Here is a 14,259-nt window from a genome sequence, read left to right as displayed (position 1 = left end):
TTTGGTCTGACGGCGTCTTTCATGAAGCAGAATAACACGTTCGAGGTCTGAGCTGCTTATAACGACACAAACAAACGGAGAAGTGAGTGAAATGTTTCTATAAACTCGTCAACAACAGCAACATTTAAAGATCTGGATTGTTCAAAGGTACTTTGAGGTTGAAATCTGGGCTTCTCCTTTCAACCGAAGATGTTTAAGTGAGCTGTAGATCCATAGCACTCGTGTGCTCCATTTATCAACTCGGTACTAAATGTCCCGCGTTCTCTCCTACTACTCTGGCAGCCAGCGTTTGGACATATTTGTGTTGGACTGACGGGCTGAGCGGAGGCCTTCCGTCTCCTCAGAGATCATCTGGAACAAAGCAGAAAGGACAGAACCACAGAAGGTGGTTCCATGTCTCTCTTTTCATCTTCTTTTTTAGGGGTTTTTAGTGGTAAACCATCTCAGAGAGATTAACAGGATCAGTCCAAACATCTGGGAGGCAGAAGAGAACTTCACTGAGATCATCCTGTGAGGATTCCCTACGGCGGCTCGGCAGACCTCGGGGAAATGCAGAGAGTCCTGGAATGATCAGAATGGTTCCAGTCAAAAAAGATGAAGTATTAGACTTTTATCCTTAAATATTCATCCTATGATTGTAGAACATCAACCACTCATTAGCATCAGCATCCATGTTGTTTCTGCAACGATTCTAAGGGTCTCTACGATATATCTTTGATATTTCTTGGACTAAAACGGTTCTCTAGTGTTGGAAAAAGTTGCATCCGACTAAATTGATGCCCTGTGACAAAAACCTCTGAACATCCGCCTGCAGATTACTGCTTTCTGAAGTCTTTGTACTGTTTCTATTAATTGAAAAAAGTTTTCATGCATCTGCACATGTTGGGTTTGTTGGAACTCCAGGTAACAAGCACACTTCTGTTGAAGATTTGATGGAATCTCTGTTTTAAAATAGAATATTTCATTTTGTGTCAGAATTATAATCCATTTGAAGTTTTGATAATTAGCAGCCAGCTTCCTTTGGTAGCCTTTGCTGTGGAGTAGAAACGAGTCTCCAATCAATCATCTATTTGCAAAGTGTTCCCAGAAGTATTTTAATTATAATTATGCCAATTTTGGCCAAAAATCCTCAAAAGAACTGTGTTACTTTGTTGACTAAGCCCCAATCTGAATCCTTCTCTTCTTCCTATCCCTTGGCTCTTCCCTTCAAATATTCCTCCGAATACAGAGATATGAAAAAATTGATTCTAATATTTCGGACGTCACTTTCCATCGATGATGTCGTCAACGATTTCCAGTCCGCTAGCTTTACTGCGGAGCTTCCGGTGCTTAACAACAGCGGTTTTATAACTTTAAAAAGTTCATGCTGTCAGAGATCGAATGTGAGGGTGGAGCCCAAAATGCAATGAGACAGGAATGAGTTTATTTGACGTGCAGTAAAGTCCTCCAAGCTGTAGGGGGAGCCCGAGAGTTCTGAGGAGAAGAGTCAGAGTCGATACAGGAAAAAATGTAACCTTGGATCTATTGGAGCTGTTGGATACAGATTCCAGAACGTTCATGGATCTTTTTCAAACCACATTTTTTCATCTTCTCCTGATTCACATGGATTTGAATGAAGAAATGGAATCTTGAGCCTGATTTTCTTTATAAATGTCCTCCATCATTAGAAAATGCCACAAGAACATGATAAAACACCACAAATATGATTTCCATCAGAGTGAGTGACTGAAGAAACGTCATTTCCTGTAGCAGGAAATTCTGTTGTCCAAGTCTAGATGTGCAGCAAACTTCTCCTGGACTCGAATCTGTCAGCTGATCCCAATCCTGTGGTCAGTTGGAAAAAGCGTCTGCTGTCCAGGAGGTTTGACTGTTCCAGACGTCTTCTGGCATCCAGAAGCTCAAAGATTTGTTGTGTTTTGGGGTCGTTTGTGTCCAGAACTTCCATTTTTAACATCAGCATAAACGTCAGGCGACGCTCCGGACCGAATGTGCTGTAACTGTCATACGCAGACGAGGCTAAACTCGGAAAAATCCATGAAATGCAGAGATCAAAGCGACACCAGGATGTTTTATTCATGTTGGACGTTTATACCAGCATCACATCTGAGATGGAAACGCTACAAAATAAACCAATAATTATGTTTTTTATCTGGAATTTCTGTGGCTCTAACAGATTCACAGCTGGGTGTTGACTTTGGACGACTTTTTCTTATAACATCACACTTTAGAAGGAAGGATTTTGATCAAATAGTGTGTATAGTTGGTGTCTGAAGGTGTTCTTCATCCAAAATATCTGAGCTACTTTCAACACTAATGGAGTCCTTTATGATGGAATATAAAGGAAAATGCAGAGACAGTAAATCTTCATCTCCTCAGGGGTCAATCCTCGGCTGTGCATTAAATTTACTGTTTGCCCTCTTGGTTTTCATGCGGTTTTGGTCATTCAGGCGACCGACTTCTCACGACGTCTCAGGAGAGAAACATAATTAGAAAGCAGAAACTTGACACAACAGGCCGAGTCTGCCGTCGCCCCGAGATACGGCTAAATTATAGAGGTGGAGGTGGGATAATAATGCAGGGGAGGGTGAGGAGAGGGTGAAAGGGGGAGGAAGGAGAGAAAAGTGGAGATGCAGTAAAGAAAATCGGGAGTGAGAGGAGGAATGTGTTCGAAAATAAGCCACTGTCAGGCGAAGGAGGGAAAGTACAGCGTCCGGGTTCGCTAGATTGGTCCAAATCTTCATTTCTTTGACAGGACGGGAGAAATTTTTTTAATTTTTAAGACACTTTAGCTGCATTGCCATCGACTCCATTCCACATTGGATTTGCAATAATAAATTCACCAAAAGGAAACACAAAAAAAACTTTCATTTACCGAAAAAAGTTTGTTGAAGTAAACTGTTATAATTTATTTTCTGTATATATTAAAAATATTTAAAGCTTAAATTGAAAGAAAAACATGAAGTTAAAGTGTTTATGACTTTAAAGAGGCTTCTTTTAGTAAAATGTTGTCATTTGACTGATTATGGTTTTTAACCAGTTAGTAGAATAACAAATAAATAAAATGAACCATTTTTTAAAAAATATATATTTTTGTTGTTGATTACACTAAATAATCTAAGAACGAGAAATTTCAAAGTGAAAAAAACACTCATTAAAAAAGTTTTTTAAATTCATTTTTAGATTTAAAAATCCCAAAACATGTCAATTTGACCCAGAAAAATATCAAGAGAGTTAATGTTAGATAGTAAAAAAGAAAAAAACCAAAAACAGTAGGGCTTAATAAAATAAATAAATAAATAACCCAAATGGATCAATAAAAGTAGCTTCCACAGTTAACATTAAGGCTACTGTATGTCCTGATTCCCTCACTCCTCCATAACCCCAAATACTACATAGTACCCGACTCTCCTGGACTGTAACATACCTGTGAGATACTTTTATTTTTTAAACAATTATATCAGCACCTATTTCCTGATGGAAAAACCTAATAAAGTCAAGAAGACTATTTATGACAAAAACTTGGATGAATTATGAAAAATACATGTTTGTAATATATTTTCAGCTCTATAGGATTATAGGGCACAACGTCAATAAATGGTCTGTTTCAAACTCATGTTGTGTAAGACACACCAAACGATAAGGCGAATTAAGCAAAACAAAAGAGTCAAAGATAAGACTTTATTTACTACACTTAAAGTAAAACTATGAATGTATTCCTTCAATAAAGTGTGTTTGTCGTTTAGTCCAACAGTTGGATGGATTGTGGTTGAACAATTTTTGCGGAAAAAAAAAACATTTTCAAATGTAATAAAATAAAAAAAATCCAGATTTTTATCATCAGAACAGTTTAATCATAGATAGATGTTTTAAAATGTTCGTATTGATTAGATTTTCACTCTGTGAAATCGCTGATGTCTTATCCAACATTTAAAAAAAGAAAAGTAGAGAGAATCGTACTAGATAGTCCCGTACTATGTAGTTCTTTAGCAGTTAGGGATTAGGGCGGGAATACAGACATCGTCTTAGTCTAGAACTTGTTGGTAGCGCGCGACACATTAGCTACATTAGCACCGTTACCTACATTCACAATACAGATAATGTCCCGACTGTGTTTGTAACACATTAAAAACCAGACAAATACCACTAAAACAAACGTTACTGTGACTGTGTTAGCTCATGACTTTTTAGCAACAACAAAGTAAAAAAAAAAAAGGATGCTAGCTGCGTCTCTAATACACATTGGCTATGCACCCCAGGTCCAGTCACTGGTGGTCACGTGACTTGTTTAATAAAAAAAAAACAATTCCATTAAAGTTTTGCAAACTATGTCAATTTCATCAGGCCTCAAAAACCTTCTTGTTGTTTTTGATAAAGGAACTTGTTTCAAATGCTACACATTAGCCTCGTTGTAAGCGTTAGCGAAATTAGCACATATGAAATATCTGTAGTTCCCAACCATCAACACGTTCTCACTCCAACTCGTCATATCTGGACCCCCCCCACGTCACGGGTCAGAACAACTTTTAGGACGTGCTGAAAATAAAAGATCCCCAAAACGCTGGTGATTGATTTAAGTTTTACATCACGACAAATACCACTAGAACAAACAGTACTGTGACTACGCTACAACACCACTTTAACACCGCTACATGTTTACTACGTTAGTGTACTCACAATAATAGTTTCCCAGAGTGCCGTGTGCCTCTCAGATCCATAGAGGAGGCTCTTAGGTACCCCCTTTAGTGTATAAAATATGGTAAAACGTTTCAAATGACAAATTGCTCAAATGCAATGCATTCTGGTCTTCATTTGGCTGTTTAGTGAGCATTGATATTCACTGTTTTTTGTTGCAGAGACTTCTGGGAAATTTCTAGGACACTAGATTTTGGAAATTGAGACACTGAAAAAAAGGCCTTATAGTGCACTACAAAAAAAACACATTTGTTCAGTTTAATCTGCAGTTAATTGAAACGTTTTTTAAACTAATAAATGACTTTATGTTGGAAAGAATAAATGTTCTTTATTTCATAGTTATTGAAGACTAAATTTGTGTTGAAGCGTAAATCGTTGTTGGAAGATGATAAACACAAAGGTGTGAACCGTATCCCAACCGATCTGCTAAAATCCCATCAGACCAGGAGGATTCACGCTTGAACAAGCGCAGCAGCGGTCGTGTCGTTACCGTCTCAGGGTTTGATCCCCAGCCAACAGCCATTTTTGTCTACAAGGCCAACGAAGCCGGCGGGCGTGACTGAAAACATGAAACCATGAGGAAACACAGCACATCGATTCATTAAAACAAATGGGAACAATAAAAGGAGGAACACATCTGGGGAGCAGAGAAAGGCTCTCGGCCGGACTGACAAGAGCTTTCAGTTTTTAGAGTGACTCAACACAGACTCAGGAATCCAACAAAGATGGGACGCAGTCTTTAGGCAGCAATGATATTCTCGGTTTTGATCGCTCATCCTAAACTGTAGTTAGAAATTGAATAACCTGGAGCTTTATTCTTCCCTCTACACCTCAAGAAGTTCCTTGTAATTATTCTGCTGATGTAATCCTTTATAAATGAAAAAAGGATGTTTTATGACAGAAAAACTTGTGTTTTTCTTTAAAATACCCTTTTTATTCTTCTGAGGGAATAACTAACTCTCCTATGGATTATTTAAGCTTGTAATAACAAACACTCTTTAACACACTGTAACACCTTGACCATTTATGCCTGAAGCGGCTTTTCCATCTTCATCTTCTGCTCATCTGGACCGGGTCGCGGGGGCAGCAGTCTAATCAAAGATGACCAGACTTCCCTCTCTCCAACCACTTCCTCCAGCTCCTCTGGGGGACCCCGAGGTGTTCCCAGACCAGCTGAGAAACATAGTCTCTCCAGAGTGTCCTGGGTCTTCCCCGGGGCCTCCTCCCAGTGGGACATGCCCGGAACATCTCACCAGGGAGGTGTCCAGGAGTACATCCAGACAAGAAGCCCAAGCCATCTCAACTGGGCCCTCTGGATGTGGAGGAGAAGCAGCTCTACCACGAACTCCCTCTGGGTGATAGATAATCAGTAGATAATTAAACAGCTGTTACACAGTCTTTCTATTGGTCAGAATAACCATTCTGGCTCCAATACCTTTTTCTGAAACATGTTTTTAGATGTTTCTAGGTATAAACTGACCAATCAGATTCCTCGATAAAAGTAGGTGGAGCTTGTTAGGCCTTACGTCAAGACATTTGTTGACAGATTACAGAGAAACAAATGAAAATGGATGAAAAGATTCCCACAGACGTTCACTGCCTCACTTTTTATTTTTTGGTTCAAAGGAGAAAAGGAGCTTCAATAAAAAGATTGTCCTGATAAATGTGAGCAGGAAAAGCTCCGCCCTGAATCCCCCTCATGTCCACTGTCCAGCAGTCAAAGGTTGGATTAACGTTCTTTCCAGACGGAGACGTGGGAGGACAATGGGAGTGAGGCGTTTTCAATGATACAATACCAACTATCTATAACATCCATTCTTCACTTACTTTTCCTAATCCCCGACTATTTTAGCCCTTCAGCTGAGAGCCAGAGACGGGTCACCAGGAGGTGAGGAATGCTAGTGCTCGAAAACGACTTCTTATGCAATGATTGACCAAAAAAACGAATTTACGAGGAAAGAAATTATTATTTTTTGAGGAAAGCATTTACAGTGAGAGCACAAAAAAAGTTTAATTATCATCTGATCCTGTCAAAGTTTATTTCGTCATTCAAAAAGATATAAATTATTCTGTAATCTGAATTAGGACAATTAAAACCAAATCACTTTTGGGGTTATTTAATAATTTCCTCCATAAATGAGACGTCTGTCACTAAAAAAATCATGTCGTCTGCTGTCCCTGTGTCTTGTTTTTATCTCTTCAGACTTCCTCCCCAAAAGAGAAAAGCCTGGACACATGGTCCAGATCAGGCGGTGTACTGGGAGGATAAATTACAGCAAATTTTTCTTCTTTGATGGATGTTCGCTCTGAATGATGCACTACAGGGAGTTCTCCTTAGAGGTTAGAACAGATGGCCCATAGTGTGAAGAGCTCATAAATTCATTTAAATAATTGGAAACACCTATCCGCACAGGCGTGCACACAAACATGCGCCGCTGTGAGAGCGAAACGGATGTGTGGTCGTCTGGCCAGCTTGGCTCTCGATGTGGGCTTGTTTAATTACCCCTCTGTGTTTCGCCGCGCTCCGCTTCAGGAAGTGTTCCTGCATGTCAGGCGGGAGCCGGCGGGTTGTGCTGGGGGGACACACCACATCTGACAGTCTGAGGCTGGAAGCAGACGCTGCTGGTCTGAAGCCTCTCCACCTACGCCTCCCCCCACCCCGGCCTCCGGGGTCCTCAACCCGCAAACTCAGCGAGGACCTCCCTCGCCAACAGGTCGGAACATTTAGATCGATTCTGCCTCAAAGATCCGATTTTAAAGAATCCCGGAAGTCTTTCAGTGATTATTTTAAGTCAAAATCCCCAAATCGGTCGTATTCTAAGACACGGTTTCTGCAAGTTCATTAGGAATTCCCCTTAGAGGTGTTGGTGAGACGGTTTCATAAGCCCAACCCCTTCCCACTTGCTGACAGCCCCTCACACCCCCAAGCAGTGCAACAACAATGCTGATGTCAGAGTTATCCTGCCATATAGTTCTGATCCACATACCAGCTCGGAAGAGGAACACTAAGACGTTCATGGATCTATGTGTCTGCATCAGAAAGGGGCGGAGCATGGAGCTTATGGCTTGCCGTAGTCGCTTCTCCTGCAAGCTTTTTCCAACAGAATTTTTCTGTCTGCTCCTGATTCATGATTTCGAATAAAGAAATAATCAGAATCACCTCTTAATGCATCAAACCACTGGGCTCCAAAACTACCTAAATGTAGCATCTACTTTAAAACAAAAACATAAGTGGCTTTTATTTCATAGCTGGAAATAAATCCAGTCATTAAGCGGTTAATTTTCTTTTATATGTCCTCCATCATCAGATAAATGCTAAAAAAACACAGAAAACCTCAAAATGTTGCCTCTCAATGAGGTTTTTCTCATTTTTACTGAACATTTTAAATCAAATTATAGTTTAAAATCTTAAGCAAAACAAGCAATGGATGGGTCATCAGCTGCACAGAATGTGGAGGTGCTGTAGAGCCAAATCTGGGCAATAACACTGAAAAAAATACCAGTGTTTGGCTAAAAAAAATAAAGTGTCTAAAACTTTCTACAATTTTAAAATTTTCAGCTGTATCTCTTCAACCGTATCTCTTCCTCCTTTCCGTTCTCTGTTCCTGTCGACAAACCGCTGAAACAAAAGGAACAAACGATGTCAAATGTTCACACTTTAGTATTTAAGGACAGTGTTTCTGTTTGCAAACAGGAAATGTTTCCTTAAAAGGTTGTAACATGATGTAATCGCTGTGAGAAAACATGAAAAAAAAAGAGTGGCGTCAAAAATCTCTTTTAGGATCAAAAATAAAGGTTTTAAGACCCACTAATGAAAAGGCGTTTTGGGAGAAAGTGTCACATTTCATGATTTTGCTGGAAATTGGAAAAGAAAACTTTTGTTTAAGTGATTGTCTTGAAATTTAACACATACGTCACTAGATTAAGTCTTCAACCACAACAGGAGTTTGGCTGACCTTTGACCTTGGGAAACTTGATAAACTCCTCCCAGGGATTTCAGTCTGTCGCCTTCTAACTCCCTGAGCGTCATTGGGAAGCAAAAGTTCTCAAAAAAGGGGCGTTTCCCTGTTGAAAAGTCATTTCTGCTTGAATTGGTTCAGTCTGAACAAAATGATACGAGACGACCATATAAGGAATGTGGGCGTGGTTGACAGAAAACCTCAGTTGCTATGGTAATCCAAACGTTTACTTTTACTGATCCTTCTAAAAATGACATAAACCACTTCGTCTCCCCCAGGCGACCCAAAATTGAATGGTTGCTATGGAGATAAAACCAACACAAAAGCTGCCATGTTGAAAAATTTCAAGTGTAGCTCTAAATAGTGTGACAGGGACAAAGGGGGAGAGGGAGGGGCCTGTAGGGAGTGATTCAGTCATTGAGGGTGGGTCATAAGGGGGCAGCGGGGGCAGACTTACCAAAATTTGTTCTCACATAATATCTGGCAAAAATGAATTTAGGACGTAGTGGACGACACCCCCCTCCCCCCCCTCCCAAGACAACGACGTCCTGGTGAGCGAAAACATGAAAAATGAATTGGCTGAAAATCACTTTTAGAGCTGAAAAAAATGATTTCACAATCCAATCAAGAAACTAAAACATACGTGTCGGGAATATACAAAGGAAGTTTAGAAATTATTATGGGATGGCCACAGGATCTACTGCTTGGCGGCCATTTTGTGTCAAAATCCGAGATTTGGCGATTTTGATGTATTCCCACAAAATGGAAAAAGGAAACTTTTTTTCCAGTGATTTTCACAAAATTCTGCCCACTTATCTGCAGCTAAAGTCTACAATGAAGCCTGAAGTTTCATTGACCTTTGACCTTAAGAAAAGGTCGCCATCTTGAATTTAGAAAAAAAAACAACTTTAGTATCATCTATAAACTAAAACTTGTAGGGACTTTTATGGATCATCTTTTAACTTCTCAGGCATCATTGAAAAGCAATTCGGTAAAAATTGTTGGAAGTAGAAGTTGTAGATTTTGAATGCTGTTCGCAAAAGAGTCATTCTACTATTCCTCACACAACATTTACATTTAAATTTTGAAAACCTGATGCATGGATCTCAGCCAAGAGCTGAACAAAATGATAGAAGGCTAGATATGAAAATTTCAGGAATGTGGGCGGGGTTAACACAAAACCTTTGTTGCCAAGGAAACACGAAAGTTTACTTTTGCTGATTCTCATGAAACTCATGTCTATCTGTTCGGTATCCCCGGGTGACTAAAACATGCAATGGTTGCTATGGCGATGAAACAGACAGAAAAGCCAACTCTTTGAAAAAAGTGGATTTTACATAATTTTGTCACATGCAGCACTGAGTAGCCTTCCTCATCTTTGGCTGAGAAGAAAAACAAAAGTTTTTACCTTTCAGGGTCCTTTGAGGAGACTAAACTCAGTGGATGAGCACGGAACCAGCGTTAGCGGCTAACACTGAGCTGGAACATTTTCTTCTGTTGAGAACATGGAACCTCCACTGAGATGTTCCCGCCGGGATTTAAACAGGCTATTTCAGTTACAGCAACATGTTTTAGAAACGTCACATCTGCATCAATAATAATCTGTTTTTCCTTTTTCCTCGTCTGCAAACTCGTGTCTGAAACATTGATCACGGTGGAGCGGCGGTCACTCAGCCCATTCAGTCGGTCCAGCTCTGTGAACGGAAGCGTACACGGATTCGGCGCCGTGTTGTTTGAACTGCTGACGGGAAACATTAGCGGTTCAACAAGAATCCTTTTATTTCTACCGACGCAGCACAGTGAGAAGTGATGGGCTCTGAAGCGGGACGAGATGCTGATGAGAGAAACAGACTCCTGGAGTGAAGGAGCAGAGTCATGTCAGAGGAGGTCAGGCTTGCTTCTCGGGTTTTCCCCGGAACGGATGAAGGTCGGCGCTCCAACGTGTTGATGTGAATATGAGGCCGCAGAAGCATAACTGCAACCGCCACTGAGATCCATCACAGACGTTCTTCTGCTGTCACTTTCTGACTCTATAAACCAGCAACATACCGGATTCCACGCTCAGCACAAACACGCCTTAAAAGCCAAAACCTCCAAAATCCTCCGCAGGATTGGATGAAAATAAGTATAAAAGAACATTTTCTACCATTTCAGGACAGAATAGTTTGTTTTTAATCTCTTAAAACCCACAGTTTTAAGGTCGACTTTAATCATCTGTACTTATACACCAAATTATTGTTTGTATTAGTTTGTAAAAACCTACCTCTAGATATCCACTGTGTATTTACATGGTACTTACGTTGTTCCTTAATCCTACTTACATAGTACCTACTGAGTTTTTAATGAGTATTAATGTGGTAAGTTAATATATCTCTTGGTTGTTGGTATTTATGTTCTACTTTGAAGTTCCTTATTACCTGTTTCACTGTACTCACTATGAGTAAGAAAAAGAAAAGGTATGCAGATGTTACTTTTCAAGTATTTAGGTTTATGTGTGTTTCATAGTACTTTCCATATGTGAGAAGAGAGTAGACAATCATAAAGTACCGTCTAAGTACCTTGAATTCATGTGTTAAGTTTATGGATATTTTGTGGTACCCAACCTGCGTAAGAATTGAGTAGGTACACAAAAAGTACTTTTTGATTCCTTAAATGCATTTGGTAAGTTTGTACTTAGCAGGTGTATGAAGATAGTAGACAAAATGTGTAGTTTGAGTACTTAAAAGTCATGTGATAACTTTATGTGCGTTTCATAGTACTTTCCATATGTGAGAAGAGAGTAGGTAGTCAGAAAGTACTTTGCAAGTACCCTCAAATTCATGTGGTCTTTCAGTGTACTTACCATGTGTACAAAGAATTATTGTGGTAAATTTATGTGTGTTTCATAGTACTCCATATGTGAGAAGAGAGTAGTCATAAGTTTATGTGTTTTTCATGGTATTTAACATGTGTAAAAAGAGAGTAGATACACAGAAAGTACCTTTTGTGGTAAGTTTGGGCCACTCAAATACCATGTAAGTACCATGTAAATACCAGGTATTTGCCAGATACAATGCAAGTATCTCATAGGTACCATTTATCTAGTAAGTACCAAGCGTCACCAAGAATCCTTCAATGATCCCAACCTGGTGAAGCAGCGTACCGGCTTCAGTTTGTACAAAAACCAGAAGGAATTTACAGAATCTACTACAAATATATCTAGAATCCTCGACAGTATAATGCAGCTGATCTCTGGCATTAGGATGGTGACTTTTACTGTCTTATAATGTCAGGTACGAAAGACCCTCTTTGCCAAAAATTCAGATAAAATGAAAATTGGAAACATTGTCAGAATTTTCGTGCTGGAGAATCGCGCCGCCTGATCCAGGACGTCTGATCACGTCTGATCACGTCAGATCACGTCTGATCACGTCTGATCACGTCTGATAATGACTGATCACGTCAGATCACGTCTGATCACGACTGATCACGTCAGATCACGTCTGATCACGACTGATCACGTCAGATCACGTCTGATCACGTCAGATCACGTCTGATCACGTCTGATCACGTCAGATCAGGTCTGATCAGGTCTGATCACGTCCGTACGTTCACGTAAAATCTAAAATGGACCGTCACACAAACCACATTTAGTGTGAACGTAGCCTAAAAAATAAACTTCCTCACAATCTTGGAAAATCCAGAAAGCTCTGATGCATCCAAGCAGGACAACAGACCAAATTAGGAATCTCACCGGGTTTTAGCTCATGTAAATCATCCTGATGTCTCTTTTATTTACTGCTTAAGGCTGAAGATTTTATGACATCTTTTGTTCAGAATGTTCTAAAATAACAACAATTATAAATAATCACAGCAGGATTTTAGCAGAAAAAGTATTTCTGATTCCTGTGAGTAAATATTACTCTGCGTTACACAATAACTGACCTTAAATCAAATCCTTGAAGTGTATCTAGGATTTAAATGACAGACTTCTTTATCATTTTTACTGGGAGGACCACTGATGTCTGACTGAATACTTTGTGCATCTTCCTCAGTGCTGCCAACAACCTTCGTAAATGAGGAGGAGGTGAAAGAGACGAGGCGTCTGGCAGTCAGCTGACTTTGGTTACAGGTCACGAGGAAGTGAAGCGCTCTCTAAAACTTGAGGTTTTGGCGTGTTGTGTTTCTGGAGTATTAAGTTTTCATTTCCAGACTCTGAAACATCCATCATCTAAAAAAGGAAACCTTCTGAGGGTGAAGTCAGGGGAATCTGTTCACTTCCCCTCGTCCTGAGGGAGCGGGGAGCTGCGGTCCAACCAGGCTATTTCGGTGGTTTGACCTCCGACCCCGCCCAGGAGTGTTAAACAGGGAGGGGTTGGGCCCGAGTGTAGTTCACACACTTGTGAGGGATGAACGACTTTAGTCCAAATCTCTGCAGACATCGGCGTCGGATGGAGTTTAATGTACAGCAAATAAAATCAAGAAAACTCATTAATATGCAAACGCTGAAATCAGAACGCTGACGCTTGTCAATCCAGGTTCAGATCAGGAAAGCTTTCGTCCCAACTGTCCGTACGGGACATGAGCCAAATGGTCAAACCTGTGATGAGATTATATCAAGGATGTAGAAAATGAGCTCCTGCACGTTTTTATCACTCCAGAGACATTTACAGACTCCGTTGAGTCACCTCGACCTCCTTTGGTTCTTCTATTTCCATCTGACCATCAGGACTCCTCGTATTTGGAGATTTTTAACAGAGACTTGAGGTTTCAGTGTTTTCTGATCCAACATGTGACAAATTCATTTATTTCTATCTACAGTTTTTTGGAAAGTTCTGAGTTTTAACCTTAGAAATCAGTTTTAACTTTAGCAAAAGACAGAAAAGTCAACAAGCACAAAGGATAAAACATTAGAAATATTAGATACTCTACAGTGATGGACAGTAATTCCATGAACTCAAACTGTAGACTGACAGCTTGAAGGAGTTTGGAAATGGATTATAATTTTAGAAAGAATATTTATTAATTCTCTTAATATTAACATAAGCCTTAATGCCCTTCAGGGTGTCCATTTTTGGAAATGGATAGAAAAACATCTAACAACTACTTTTTAAAGTATTTAACACCACTTTTTAATTGACACTCAGTAGCCAATCAGAATCGAGTATTCACCTGTCCCACGGGATAAAAAAACGATTTTCTTCTCTTTGGTCATGTTTTATTTTGAAATATCCTGCATGGTTAAGTTGAAATGAGAAACAAATAAATGTGCTGGGATTTTTAGCATGACTGTGACCCAGAAAATATGTTTTTTTGTTTTTTTTACACAGCATTTGGATTTTTGATGAAAAACAGAAACTGTCATTGTGGAAAGAACTGGACTCTGTAGAGGATCTGCTCTCCGTCCAGAAAAAAGAGGTGATTTTCAGACAAATTACTGCAGATTTAAAGCTTCCAAAGAAAAATGTTGGTCAAAGACTGAACTTTAAAACATACTGCATACTTTTATTTTGAAAATTCAAACATAAAACAAACTAGAAACTTTGATTCCAGAAACTAAAAGTCTCACCAATGAGCAAACTTTGTTTCCTGTCATTTAAAAAGAGAACTTGTTACTTTTTGTTTTATT

Source organism: Oryzias melastigma, linkage group LG24 (genome assembly GCF_002922805.2).
Source record: "Oryzias melastigma strain HK-1 linkage group LG24, ASM292280v2, whole genome shotgun sequence".
NCBI classification, from domain to species: domain Eukaryota; kingdom Metazoa; phylum Chordata; class Actinopteri; order Beloniformes; family Adrianichthyidae; genus Oryzias; species Oryzias melastigma.
This window is presented reverse-complemented; position numbering follows the sequence as displayed.